At 40.5% G+C, this 12,961-nt stretch overlaps 1 long non-coding RNA gene across 3 annotated transcripts in view; it reads left to right on the top strand.

Annotated features, from left to right (window-relative positions):
• The window catches only part of LOC104238966 (uncharacterized), a 34,581-nt gene extending 26,403 nt beyond the window's left edge, over positions 1–8,178 (top strand). For 2 of the 3 annotated variants that reach the window (XR_011401568.1, XR_011401569.1), the window contains one exon: positions 7,921–8,178. This is a non-coding gene — a long non-coding RNA (uncharacterized lncRNA). The remainder of the gene's footprint in view (positions 1–7,920) is intronic. The other variant, XR_011401570.1, reaches the window with a different exon arrangement.
• Positions 8,179–12,961: the final 4,783 nt, after the last annotated feature.

A 12,961-nucleotide genomic window follows, 5' to 3' on the forward strand; every position in this document is an offset into this window, starting at 1 on the left:
AGGCCCTGAACAAACCGGCGCACCGTAGCCTCCATTCTGGGCAACATATGAATGATATACTTGGACAAACGACCAAACTCCATGTGGTACTCCCACACACTTCTGTTACCTTGCCTCAAATTTTCAAACTCTGTCGCATGGGCTGCCCTTGTCTCAACGGGCAGGAAATGGTCAATAAAGGCATCAACAAACTCGCTCCACCTCGCCATAGGGTGCCCCTCCTCTCGGGAATCCTCCCACAACTCAAACCATGAATAGGCCACCCCTTTCAAGCAGTAGGCAGCCAACTCTACTCCTTCTGTCTCAGTTGCACGCATAACCCTGAGGGTCTTGTGCATCTCATCAATAAAATCCTGATGGTCTTCTTCTGGATTGGCACCTGTAAACACCAGAGGGTCAAACTGAAGAAATCTATTCACTCTGGAACTAGTATAATCCCCTTGCTAGCTGGATGAACTAGGCGCAACATTCGACCTCTGGGCTTGGGAGGCCACTAGCTGGGCCAACATCTAAATAGATCCCCTAAAATCCCCATTCAAAATACCAGAACCGGAAGCTGGAGCTAGAGGCGGGACAGGAGTATCAATGGGAGGGATAGTGGTACCCTCCACGGGTGTGGGAATTGGGGTAGTCTGCTCTGGAGTAGAAGAATCAGGCAGAGCGATAGCAGGGCGGCTACCCTCATCCACAGTATCAAGTAGTGAATCATCAGCCACTCCTGAGGTGGCATTGGCTCCTTGGCCAATTCTCGCTTTCTTTTTAGGTGCCATTTACTGAAAGATAGAACATTGCACTAATTAGAGAGGGACAGTTTCACCACACGATCCAGAACATCAAAGAAGGGTGTTATTCCTAAATGCCAAAGTAGCCTCCAACTTATAGATGTGGTCGACTACACACCGATAAGAAGGACTCTACTAGACACGGCTCCGAGACATCCTAGGACACTTCAAAACTTGGCTCTGATACCAAGTTTGTCATGACCAACCTCGGGAGCCGCGACCGGCGCTCAATCGAGTGAACCCAACTGAGCAAGCCTTACCATACACTTCCTACCCACCTCGATATGAATAAAGAAACCATACTTTTGTTTATCCATTTAGACGGGGAAAGACAACACATTCTACATTGATAGTTCATTTTAAACACCACATTAAACCGTAGATGAGTTAGTTTCCAAGATCCTCATAGAGTTACAATTTATAGGCAACATAAGTTTAGAATTACAACATGGTTCGTAGACCCATCCAACCCCCATGCATAACCCACACATTTGTCTACGGAGCCTCTAGGATACAAAAGATGAGTTTGACAATGCTGGCAACAAGGCCCCGGCTATACCTCAAAAGTGAAAGTCCACAATACAAAGATATACAATATAGCCCCTTGAAGGAGAAAGGGGCTCACCAAGATCTTTAGAAGAGGGATGCTTCGCTACACACGACCAGCACTATCCTCTATAGAGCCACCTACATTCATTTAAAAAGAATGTAGCACCCCCGGAAAAAGGGACGTTAGTACCATGGAATAGCACTAGTATGTATACCTAAACACCATCAAATTATAAAGAACTTTCATACACAAATAAGGAAATCACATGTATCACTTCAAAGCTTTAAACGATCACAACATTATCAACATGAAAGAATTACACAACCTTCACATCATGTTTCCATAGCCTTTAGTTGGGCATTTCATACTTTTCCACATCGTTCACATTACCACCGCTATCTTCAGCGAAGTCCGATCTCGACTCGATCGGCTAGGCCGTCTCCCGGAGACGTTACCAATATTCTATTCACACTTTCTAGTTTCAATCATCAATGCATAACCGCCATATGTATATGTTATGGCGTCCGATCACGGCCCGATCGGCTAGGCCGCCTTACCGAGGCGTTACCATTTTCCATTATTCATCTCACTCCAATATTTGGTTACACGTGTATTAGTTTACCGTCACTTGGAGCCATAATTTTCACATTCCACAATGTTCCCATTTTCAGCATTAGGTTTGTAATTCAAGAGAGTATGGCACACAAGAGCAAATAAGGTTGTAGGCATAGATGAGACTTCATGTAAATGGCACAACAACGCACTTCAATTTCAATCTAAGGTCTAAGCATTTCGATACATGGTTCATAGCCCTTGCATCTTTTCAAATTATCAAGAATAGCACGTTGATCAATTTGAGACTCAGTTTCCACGCCATTAAGGTTTCAACACCAAGTCAAGTGAAATATCAATCAATACAACAGTTCAATTTAATATTATCATACTCGCACAACCAACGATGAAGCTCATTTTTTAAAAGATGGGGTTTTATCCATACATACCTCAATAAAGCTTTCCTTATTCCTTACAAAATTCCGGAACTTTTAGCACTTCAATATATTGTGTAAGAATTACAAATTAAACCGAGAATTAGTGACGAGATTGAGCTTCTAGATTGTTTTGAGCATACTAAGTGCATTGTGATCTTAGGCCCCTTTGAGAGAAATTTCTATCACTTTATACCCCAATTGCTTTGTTTTTAGTTCACTACCTCCCAATATTCTATAGTGTGATATGCATGCAAGAAATTCATTCTTATACCCATGAAGTACTTCACTGGTGATCCCTTATTGCTAAGCATAGGAATAAGAGCTGAGGTAATGAAGTCTTACCTCTTGGGATGAAGATTTAGGTGACCTCACTTGATTATATTCAAATATTTGGCAAGGTTTCACGGAGTAATTTGATGGGAAGCACTTCCCTCTCTAAGACCCCCCTCTCTCTCTCTCTCTCTCTCTCTCTAAAAGCATCAGGAAATATGCCTAAAATGAGTTATAACACCGAATATATCGATAAGGGGTCGAGTTTAAAATTTAGAAAATTGGAGCCCCGAGTCAGGTCTGCGATCGCATTTGCGATCGCAAAGTGGAAATGCGGCCCGCAGAATGGACCGCAAAAGTGCTCCCAAAATTTGAGTATTCTGTCTGGGTATGCGTTATAAATGCGGTCCGCATACCCGTTCTGCGGTCGCATAATGCGCCCCAGAACTACTCCTTACAAAACCATAAGGAAATTATGCGACGACTATGCGGTCCGCATATCGATTATGCGATCGCATAATGGACCGCATATTTAACCTCAAATTTGACTAACACAGTGATTCACTTTGTGGTGACTATTCCCTCTATGCGGTCCGGTTACCTGATATGCGACCGCATTCTTGACTGCAAAATCGCACTTCTCTGGAAATTCACGGGGCCTTACAGCTTGGTTGAGTTAGAAGGATTCAGTACTGACGGTTTAGTTTTGTGCAAATGGAATTCGTTGAGTTCTTGATGGTTTCTACCACGGTTAGAGATGTACATTTTTTAGGAGCATGGGATGTGTAGTGATTTTCTTCCAGATGGGATTAATGGAAAGTTCTTGGCTAGTGAGAACGAAGTTACTTGTGGCTCGGAAGGATATGAAGTTCTCATGTTTATCCTAGGATGGTATGGTATATGTGGTGTGTTGTGTAGGATTGAGATTTGCATGTGTAAGGTCACGGTTCAGTTTTGAAAGGAAGGTCACAAATTCTTAGGTAGCATGGACAGTTCAGATGACTAGATAAATGAGATCACTGATTGGTGTGGCTTGATGAGGGTATACATTTTAGAAAGGGCGATGTGTTTGAGTTGAGGATACTTCATTATTATTGCGACACTCTCTTGTTGGATCGACTACTGATATTCGAGTTTTCTTGGTAGCACAGAAGAATTATAGGAGTACCTCTCATGGGATATTGGGTATTAGAGGTGTGTTGTATATTCGGGCGGTGAAATTGGGATCAGATATGGTGATTCATGTGCTTTATGGACTTGGACACTTGGAGTTCTCATAAACAGGTTAGGTTGTGGTTGTGGGCCGCGTATATCGGTCTAGTGTGGTAACTATTGGAGGTTTAGAGACCCGAGTGGATCCTTGTTGCTTAGTAAGCTAGATTTTGGTGTGATATTGGGTATGGACTGGTTGTTTCCATGTCATGCTATTCTGGACTATTACGCTAAGACGGCAACATTGGCTATGCTGGGAATGCCACGGATTGAGTGGAGAGGTTCGATGGATTATGTTCCCAGTAGGGTGGTTCCATTTTTGAAGACCCAGCGGATGGCTGGGAAGGGTTATCTTTCTTATTTGGCCTTTGTGATGGATGTCAGTATAGAGACTCCTACCATTGATTCAGTTCCTATGGTGAGGGATTTTCCGGATGTGTTTCCTGCTGTCGGCATGTCATCGGACAGGGGTGTTAATTTTGATATTGATTTGGTGCCGGGCACCGTATCGTATGGCCCCGGTAAATTTAAAGGAGTTGATGGAGCAGCTTTAGGAACTCCTTGATAAGGGGTTCATTGGTAGGCCAATATGGATGTGTGTTCTACATCAAGTCGGCTTGGTTGACTCCGAGTTGTATTGTCGAGGGATGTGTTGATTTGATTATTATTGAGATTATTAGTGATCTGGGGAGATCTATGAGTTACATTTCCATGTTGTGAGGCGTTGGCACATGTGGTGCGGTTTTATTGGGGTCTCTCACTGGAATTCGAGCGGGAAGAGTATTGGGTATTGCTCGGCGGATGGCGTATCGGTTGAGTCCCTTTGGTTTGTGTAATGTTATGTCAATTGGTTCACCGTGGTTATGATGATTTGCTTTGGTTCTAGACATCAAACTGTGCGCAGTTGTCGATTTTAAGCATAGTGACTTGAGGTGTTTCATGTGGACCAGTGTTTGGATAGGATCGCGTATTGCAGTGAAGTTATGACCCTTTGGGTTAGATTCGTATGTTCTGTTTCTACGATGTGTGATGGGTTTCCAGTATTGTGTTGTGGTGATACTGGTGAGCTTGCGGTACAACTCTCTCATTTGAGTCATTTTCATGATTTGAGTATGTTCGGATTGTTGCTTATTGGTGCGCGGATTGCACGAGTTGTGGATTTAGTTTGTATTTATGTGTAATGTCACCAGAGTAGTTGTGTTGGATTAGATGAGATCATTGGGATCTATAATGAATACAAACGGATTCAATTTCAGCATGTTGGAAGGATAATATCGATGTTCGGCTTAGAAATTACCATGGTCCTTGCCAAAAGAGAAGTGGCTTTACGAATGGTTAATCTGAGAAATGGTTATTACTTTCTACGTGTTTCATTTATCATTGGCAGTATACGAAAGTGTTAGAATGAGGCTTTATTTGATAAAAGGCTTATTATCGAAATTCGAATGTTTTTAGCAACTGCTGTGATTAGAAGTTATCGCTACAAGTGTTTGAGTTATGTGGTATATCATGTAATTGCACCTGAGGTTGCAGGTATGGGTTATTACATCTTGTTCAGGCTTATTCAGAGCATAAATGTGAGATTCTAATCTTGTAGATGATTTCAGAAGTGGAAATGTGGTTCTAAGGTTTTTGGGCTAGGTTGGATTGCAAAATTTCGGTCACATTGTGTTATCGGACCTATATGAGGTAGGGTTATATGGGATCACCCCCGGGTATGTGCATGGGAAGGTATCACATCGATTTGATGGTTTTCGGAACAACTCTAGGGACATTCGAGGACGAACGTATGTTTAAGTGAGGGAGGATGTAACGACCCGACTGGTTGTTTTGAGCTTTTGCACTTCGCTCGACAGTTCTCAGGCATGACTAGTCTCGTATGATGTATTATAACTTATGTAAATTGTCGGTTTTAATTTTCAGGGTAATCGAAATGAATTTGGAAGAACAGTTCTCAGTTTGAAGCTTAAAATCTTAAATGTTTGACCAAATTTTGACTTGTTAGTATATGATCTCGGATTGAAATTTTTATGATTTGGTTAGCTCTGTAAGGTGATTTGGGACTTAGGAGCGTGATCGAAATGTATTTTGGAGATCCGTGGAAGGTTTAGGCTTGAATTGGCGAATTGGAATTTTGGCATTTTCTGGTTGATAGGTGAGATTTTGATATAGGGGTAAGAATGGAATTCTGGAAGTTGGAGTAGGTCCTTTGTGTCATTTGTGACATGTGTGCAAAATTTCAGGTCATTCGGACGAGGTTTGATAGACTTTTTGATCGAAAGCGAAATTTGGAAGTTTTTGGAGTTCTTTGGCTTGAATCCGTGGTTGATTTGATGTTTTGATGTTGTTTTGAGTGTTCTGGAGGTTGGAACAAGTTTTAATGATGATATGAGATGTGTTGGCATGTTTGGTTGAGGTCCCGAGGCCTCGGGTGAGTTTTGAGGTGGTTTCCGACCATTTGTAGGCCATTTTTAGTTGCTGGTTTTTGGCTTCAGAGGTGTACAATGCGTTAGCATAGATCTGACCGTGTTAGCATAGAGAAAATTTGGAAAAATGGAGTTGTGCTATGCGATCGCGTAAGTCTTCCCGCGATCGCATAGAGTAAAATCTCTGCTGCACTGACCCGATTTTGGAAGCTTATATCTCACAATCTATAAGGAATTTGAAGATGATCCAAAGTGAAAGTTGTAGCCCTTAATGTCTAGTTTTTAAAAAATGAAACCAATTGTAATTTGGAGTTTTGTACAAAAAGATATAACCATTATACTAGAGGTTGTCCAGAAGAGTTGGAGAAGGCTGTTGGAAAAATTTGTTCTACGCGATCGCGGGGGAATGGCGGCGATCACATAGGGTAAAAGAAGGGTTGGAAAATTTTGTGCTTCTCTATCGCATTAGTTTGTCCGCGATAACATAGAGTAAATGCCTGGGCAGATTATAAAGTACTCTATTTCGAGGATTTTGACCATTTTTGCATTTTTGGAGCTATGGAGCTCGGATTGAAGAGATTTTTGAAGGAATTTTCAGAGGATTGATTGGGGTAAGTGTTCTTCACTCAAATTTGGTTAAATTTCATGATTATGCCTTGATTCTTATCATTTAATTTATGAATTTGGGGTGAACATTGGGGAAAATGAAGGAAGGTTTGGAGAGTTGATTTTGGGGATTTGGATGGCCATTAGATGTCGGATTTTGGTGAATTTGATATGGGTAGACTCGTGAGTGAATGGGTTTTCCATTTTCGTGATTTTTATCAGATTTCGAGACGTGGACCCGGGGGCCGGGTTTGAGCCAATTTCGGAATTTTTGAGTTAATTTGATTATTTTCGCTTGGGCTTTGTTCTTTTCAGTATATTGATGATAATATACTGCTATTGGTTAGATTTGGAGCATTTGGAGGCTGATTTGAGAGGCAAAGTACATCGTGAGCTATAGTTTGGACCGATTTGAGGTAAATAATGATTGTAAATGTTTGCCCTGAGGGTATGAAACCCCGGATTTCACATCATTGTGCTACTTTGAGGTGATGCACACGCTAGATGATGAGCATGGGGTCGTGCACCATTGTGGATTGTGACTTAGTCCGTCCCGTATGACTGTTAAACCGCGTATTAGGTTGAAAAATGTTTGATATCATTTTGTTTGAAAACCATCTGTACACCCCCAGTAAGCGCGGGTACCCAGTGTGAATGATATGATGTCGCCCGAAGGGCTGTTGTTGTTTCATGTTGTTGCCCGAGGGGCTATTCTTGATTCATGTTATGTCCGAGGGGCTAATTGCGAGTGATTGTGAGGTAGCCCGAGGGGCTGGTTCTGTTCATATTATGCCAGAGGGGCGGTTTATGGTACATGTTTTGCTCGAGGGGCTGTTTACATTTTCTATCATTTATACTCACTGTTTTATCACTCGTTTGAAACCATTGAAAGTTATTTTAAAAGAGTTTTATTGAAACTGAGCTTGATTTACGAAGTAAATGATTTGTGTACTGTTTTGAAAAAGATCTACATTTGTTGTAGTATTATGACGTGGTTTACGTGTTTTCTTACTACTCAGATTTCATTTACTTTTATTACTTATTGAGTTAGCATACTCACATTACTCCCTGCACCTTGTGTGCAGATTTAGGCATTTCTAAATCTGATAGCGGGTGCTGATTGTTTAGTGGCAGAGTCATCGGAGTTAGCGAGGTAGCTACCCGACGTTCGCAGCACTGCTTTTCTTCCTCTTGTCTTCCTTAGGCTATATTTAGTACATTTTTAGACTCTTTGTTGTATTCAGACCTTAGTAGATGCTTGTGACTTGTGACACCCCAATGTCGGGCTTGTGTATTTATTCTGCACTGTTCATTTAGACTTACATTATGAGATATCTGATTAATTAAAGGCTTAAAAATGATTGTTATTGATTAAATAGTTAATTCGGGAGTTGTGTCGGTTGGCCTAGTTTCACGATAGGTTCCATCACGACCGGGTTGGTTTTGGGGTCATGACACAGTCTAAGACGTTTATTTGCAATGCTATTAGTATATTGTAACCCCGCTAATCCAAGATAATTATGGGAACGATTTGAAAGATCCATGTTTGAAGATTTCTCAATTATACCAAACAAACAAACAACATTCGTTATTTGGTCCTAAATCAAATAAATGATATATTACATTCAATGGGACGGAGTGTAAATGAATTTAAACTCATATCAGAAACTTTCACATCTTCTGCATCTTCCACAATAACACAAGAGGCTAGAGACTGTAAGGCCCCGAAAAATTTCGCTAAGCAACCTAGGATTTCGTGGTGCCATGTAGGCTTATTAAACTATGTTATGTGTTATTAACATGGTGGGCATTGTCACACCTCCTTTCGGCCCGCGCCCTTTCGGGGTCCGGAGGGAGTTTTTCCAATTAAAGGACAATCGAACGGGATTTGTTTATTTATTTTCAGAGTCTCCACTTGGGAGATTTAGGGTGTCCCAAGCCACCAATTTAATCCTGAATCAAGGAAAAGAATGACTCTTTATTACAGTCTGCGTACCAGAAATTTGGATAAGGAATTCTGTTAACCCGGGAGAAGGTGTTAGGCATTCCCGAGTTCCGTGGTTCTAGCACGGTCGCTCAACTGTCATATTCGGCTTGTTTATCTGATTTTATACAAATATGAACTTATGTGCCAATTTTAACTTTTTACCACTTTATTATTATTATTTTAAAAGAATGTGAACATTGTTTAAAACACGTCTTTGGATTACGTCACATGAAATGCACCCGCAATCCGGAACACATTTTTATTCAATGTTTTGGGATTTGGATTTGGGTCGCATGAAATGCAAACCCAAGTTTAAGAGAGTAAATTATGAAACATGCGCCTAAAGAGACTATCGTGTTATTATTCTGGGAAGGCCGTGAAATTTGCTAAACGGCCCGTCCCGAAAACTAAGTACTTTAATATATACATTTAACGAGGGCCCCTCAATTTATGTGTTTTGTTTAGCGAGGCTCATCTCATTCGTTATTCTAGAAGGATATCCTAAAGCAGCTATATATATTTTTTTTATATTTTTTTTTCGTCCGTCTCTAAATGGAAGAAGAAAAGGTCCTACTTTATTTACATGCTTGAAAAGACCATCATTTATTTCACGGATTCAAGCAAACACAACCAGAAAATTGCAATCAAACTTTGCGCGAAAGGAAGTTGTTTCATGCCTCATTCTATAAGCCGATACTACTGAAGCTGAAATTATAACTAAATACGGAATTGACAGACAATACGCATTCAAAAGGGACAAAGTATCTTATAACTAATTTAAACCCACATTGTTAGACGAAATGAACCGTTAGGACTAATTGTTTTCAACTACTTGAAGCTAAGCCAACCTTAATTACTAATGGTTACGAAAGTTACTTAACTTGCTTGTTAACTTGAATAACCTATTGGGTTAGGGTTCTTATTCTTTCTACATTTCTTGAATCGCGCCACAAGTATGTCAAGCCTACGGATTCTATAAATTTAAGGGCGTGAATTCATACTATGTTCCTATCTGATTATATGACACTCGAAGCAAACCGTCAATGACTTTGTCAACTAACTATTGCAATACTAAAGCTATGGAGACATACTTTCAACTTGAAACTGAAATCAACATGAGATCTACATTATTTCGGATTTTTGCCTTTTAGACAAAATGCTGAGTCAAACAAACTCTAATTATATTGAAAGCTATGGCCAGACAATTACCCATTGAAACAAAATCCGAACAAACCCAGACATGATTCTAATGGAATACATGAACTATTATACACAGCTTAACATTCAATATACAACTAAAGCAAATTCGAAAGAGGCACTTCAACTCTTCATTTCTATACTCAGGTTTCAATTTTCAGCCTACATTGACAGTGTATCAGTTGTGTACCTGAGATTGGAAACAAGAACAAGAAGAGGAAGAAGATCAGCAACAGCAGCTGGGCAGCAGTAAGGCAGTAATAACAACAGCAACAAGCAAACGGACAGCAGTAACACAGCAGTAACAAAACAGCAACAGCAGTTCCACAATAACAGTAGCTCAACGAACAACCAATAACAACTTTAATAGCAATAAAACCAGAAGCAGTCCAGCAGCATACACAAACCCAGAGTACAGTAGTAACCCAGCAGGGAAACCAGAATACCCCACTGAAATAGTAACAACCCAACTAGATAACAGACTTGACAGAAAATAGCTTGACAATCAAACAATCGGACTTAGCAAAACAGCTTGAAAAACCCAACCATATCCAACCAAACAACTGACCAGCCCCCCCCCCCTTTTTGCCTTTTAAGACTATCAGCTTTTCTCTCTCAATTGCCGACCCCTCATCAGTAAAAAAAATGAGTTCATTTATAGGTCCAAAAGACCTTCACAGGACTGCCTCGTATCCAGACTCTCCTGCCCATACCCTTCAACTTCCCATGCCTAAGTATCTTCTTGATGCAAGTCATTTGGTTCCCCACTATAGCATGATTGTCATATTGATTCATTCAAGAGTCATGGGCTTTATTAGATTATTTATTTTAAACCCATGTTCTTGTGTTGTGCACCCCACTAATACTAGATTAATAGTATTTTTCATTAACCAACCGACAGTCCACTAATCCTAAGCATTTATCAGTCTTTGACACCCCAAATTAACCCTAAAGTCGCTGATTATTACTGCCTTACCCCACCCCCTTCACATCGTTGAGTCTGTCAGCTATAACCATTTTAATCCTAATTCGAACCTCACCAACTAACAAACTACAACCTATAATTAGTTTACCACTGGATTTAGACAACTATTTAATCAGAATCAGACAGTATGAATCAAGTTGTTGCCTTTCAAGACTGTAAAACACAAACGACAATATGTATCGAATCGACTTTGCGAGTTATAGCGTATACTAATCAGTCGACAACAAAAGAAGGCTAAAACAGAACACACAGGTGATTCATGTGTTTTCGGACAAAACATGGAACTTATGAAACTTAATTATTCGACGACGTTACTCAAATTGACTATACGAACAATTACATGTAACAACCAATCGACAAACAATATAGACTAAACAGGCCACCAAATTATTTCAATTTTCGGGACACTTAGCAGGGAGCTTACGAAACTTAACTATTCGACGACATTAGTCGAAGCGAATAGATATCTCATAACATACACTTAATACTGAATAGAAGGAAAGAAAAGAAAATTACCTCGGAAGCTTAAGCATCAAAAACGACCCAGGCCTGAACCGAACTCATTAGGGTATGAGGGAGATTCGAACGAAACCAACGTTGATTAGGGTATAAGGGATGTCAGGGGAGTGACTGGTGTGAATTTGGGACTCATTAGGTGATTTAGGGTTTTGGCTCAAATCTTTGATCGAAGATTCGAGAACCCTGGAGATGATTTGAAGTTAAGTGACCAGGAATTCGTGCTCAGGGTGGTTTGTAGGTTCAATGGTGTAGCTATGGTGACCGGTGGCGTTGTTGCCATCGGGTTTACGTTGAAGGGGAGCTATGGCGGCTACTAAGGTTTTGGGGGGGTGTTTGGGATCGTCTCTGAGAGAGACGATGAAACAGGGGGGTGTTTCGATAGGGGGCGGGGTAACAGGGTTAGGCTTATATACGACTTAGGGGGGTTAGATCCTGGCCATTGGATCAGGTGAGATCGATGGCCAGGATCTATTCACTAAAGGGGGACGACGTCGTTTGGGCGTAGTGGTGGGTGAGACTGGGTATGGGAATGGATCGGGTCAGGTCAACGGGTATAGGGGAGAGCCTGGAGCCGTTGGATCAATGGAGATGGACGGCTCAGATTGGAGACGCCAATACGACGTCATTTGGAGGCGTCTCTGTAAGACTGGCTTGGGCTGGGTCAGTGCAATGGGTTTGGGCCTGGTTTGTTTAATTCATGCCTGGCCCAAACCGAATTTCCTGGTATTTCATCCCTTTTTCCCTTTCCTTTGATTACCAAAATTAAAACAAAATCCTAAATAAATTGTAAAAATCATAAATAAAATTACACACATTTCTGACACCCATAGCAATTAACCCACAAATTAAAAATACAATCATACAATGAAAGATGCCTATACCTATTTTTGTGATTTTCTTTCTTTTAAAATAAAACATGGTTTAATTGACTCCAAAATGCACAATTAAATCTTGAATGCGCATGCAACATGTATTTATACATACATATATATATATATATATATATCAATCACAACAACGACAAGCTTTTACGGACCAAATAATTACCAAAATGTCACGTAAATTCTAAAAATCGTACACAGATGGATTTTGTTTTATTTTTTGATTTCTTTTGGAGTAATTTCCGTGAAGCAAAAATCACGTGCTCACAGCTGCCCCTCTTTGTCCGAAAGCACAAAGAGCTTTCACGCAAAGATAAAGTGAGCGGATACGAGTGATTTTTGCCCTGTTGGAGTACTCCGTGTAAAGCATTTTTTGAAAAAAGATTTAACCGAACCTTTGCTTCAAAGGTCTCCTACATATCCCTGGCTAAAAGGGAATCAGGTTAATGTAGATCGGGAAGTTTTGGTAGCTGGGACTACCATGTGACTGTAATATTTGTTGTTACTGCTATTGTATGTTGTTACTACTGCTCTACCGGTCTCCTTATTTCACCGTG

Source organism: Nicotiana sylvestris, chromosome 8 (genome assembly GCF_000393655.2).
Source record: "Nicotiana sylvestris chromosome 8, ASM39365v2, whole genome shotgun sequence".
Classification (NCBI taxonomy): domain Eukaryota; kingdom Viridiplantae; phylum Streptophyta; class Magnoliopsida; order Solanales; family Solanaceae; genus Nicotiana; species Nicotiana sylvestris.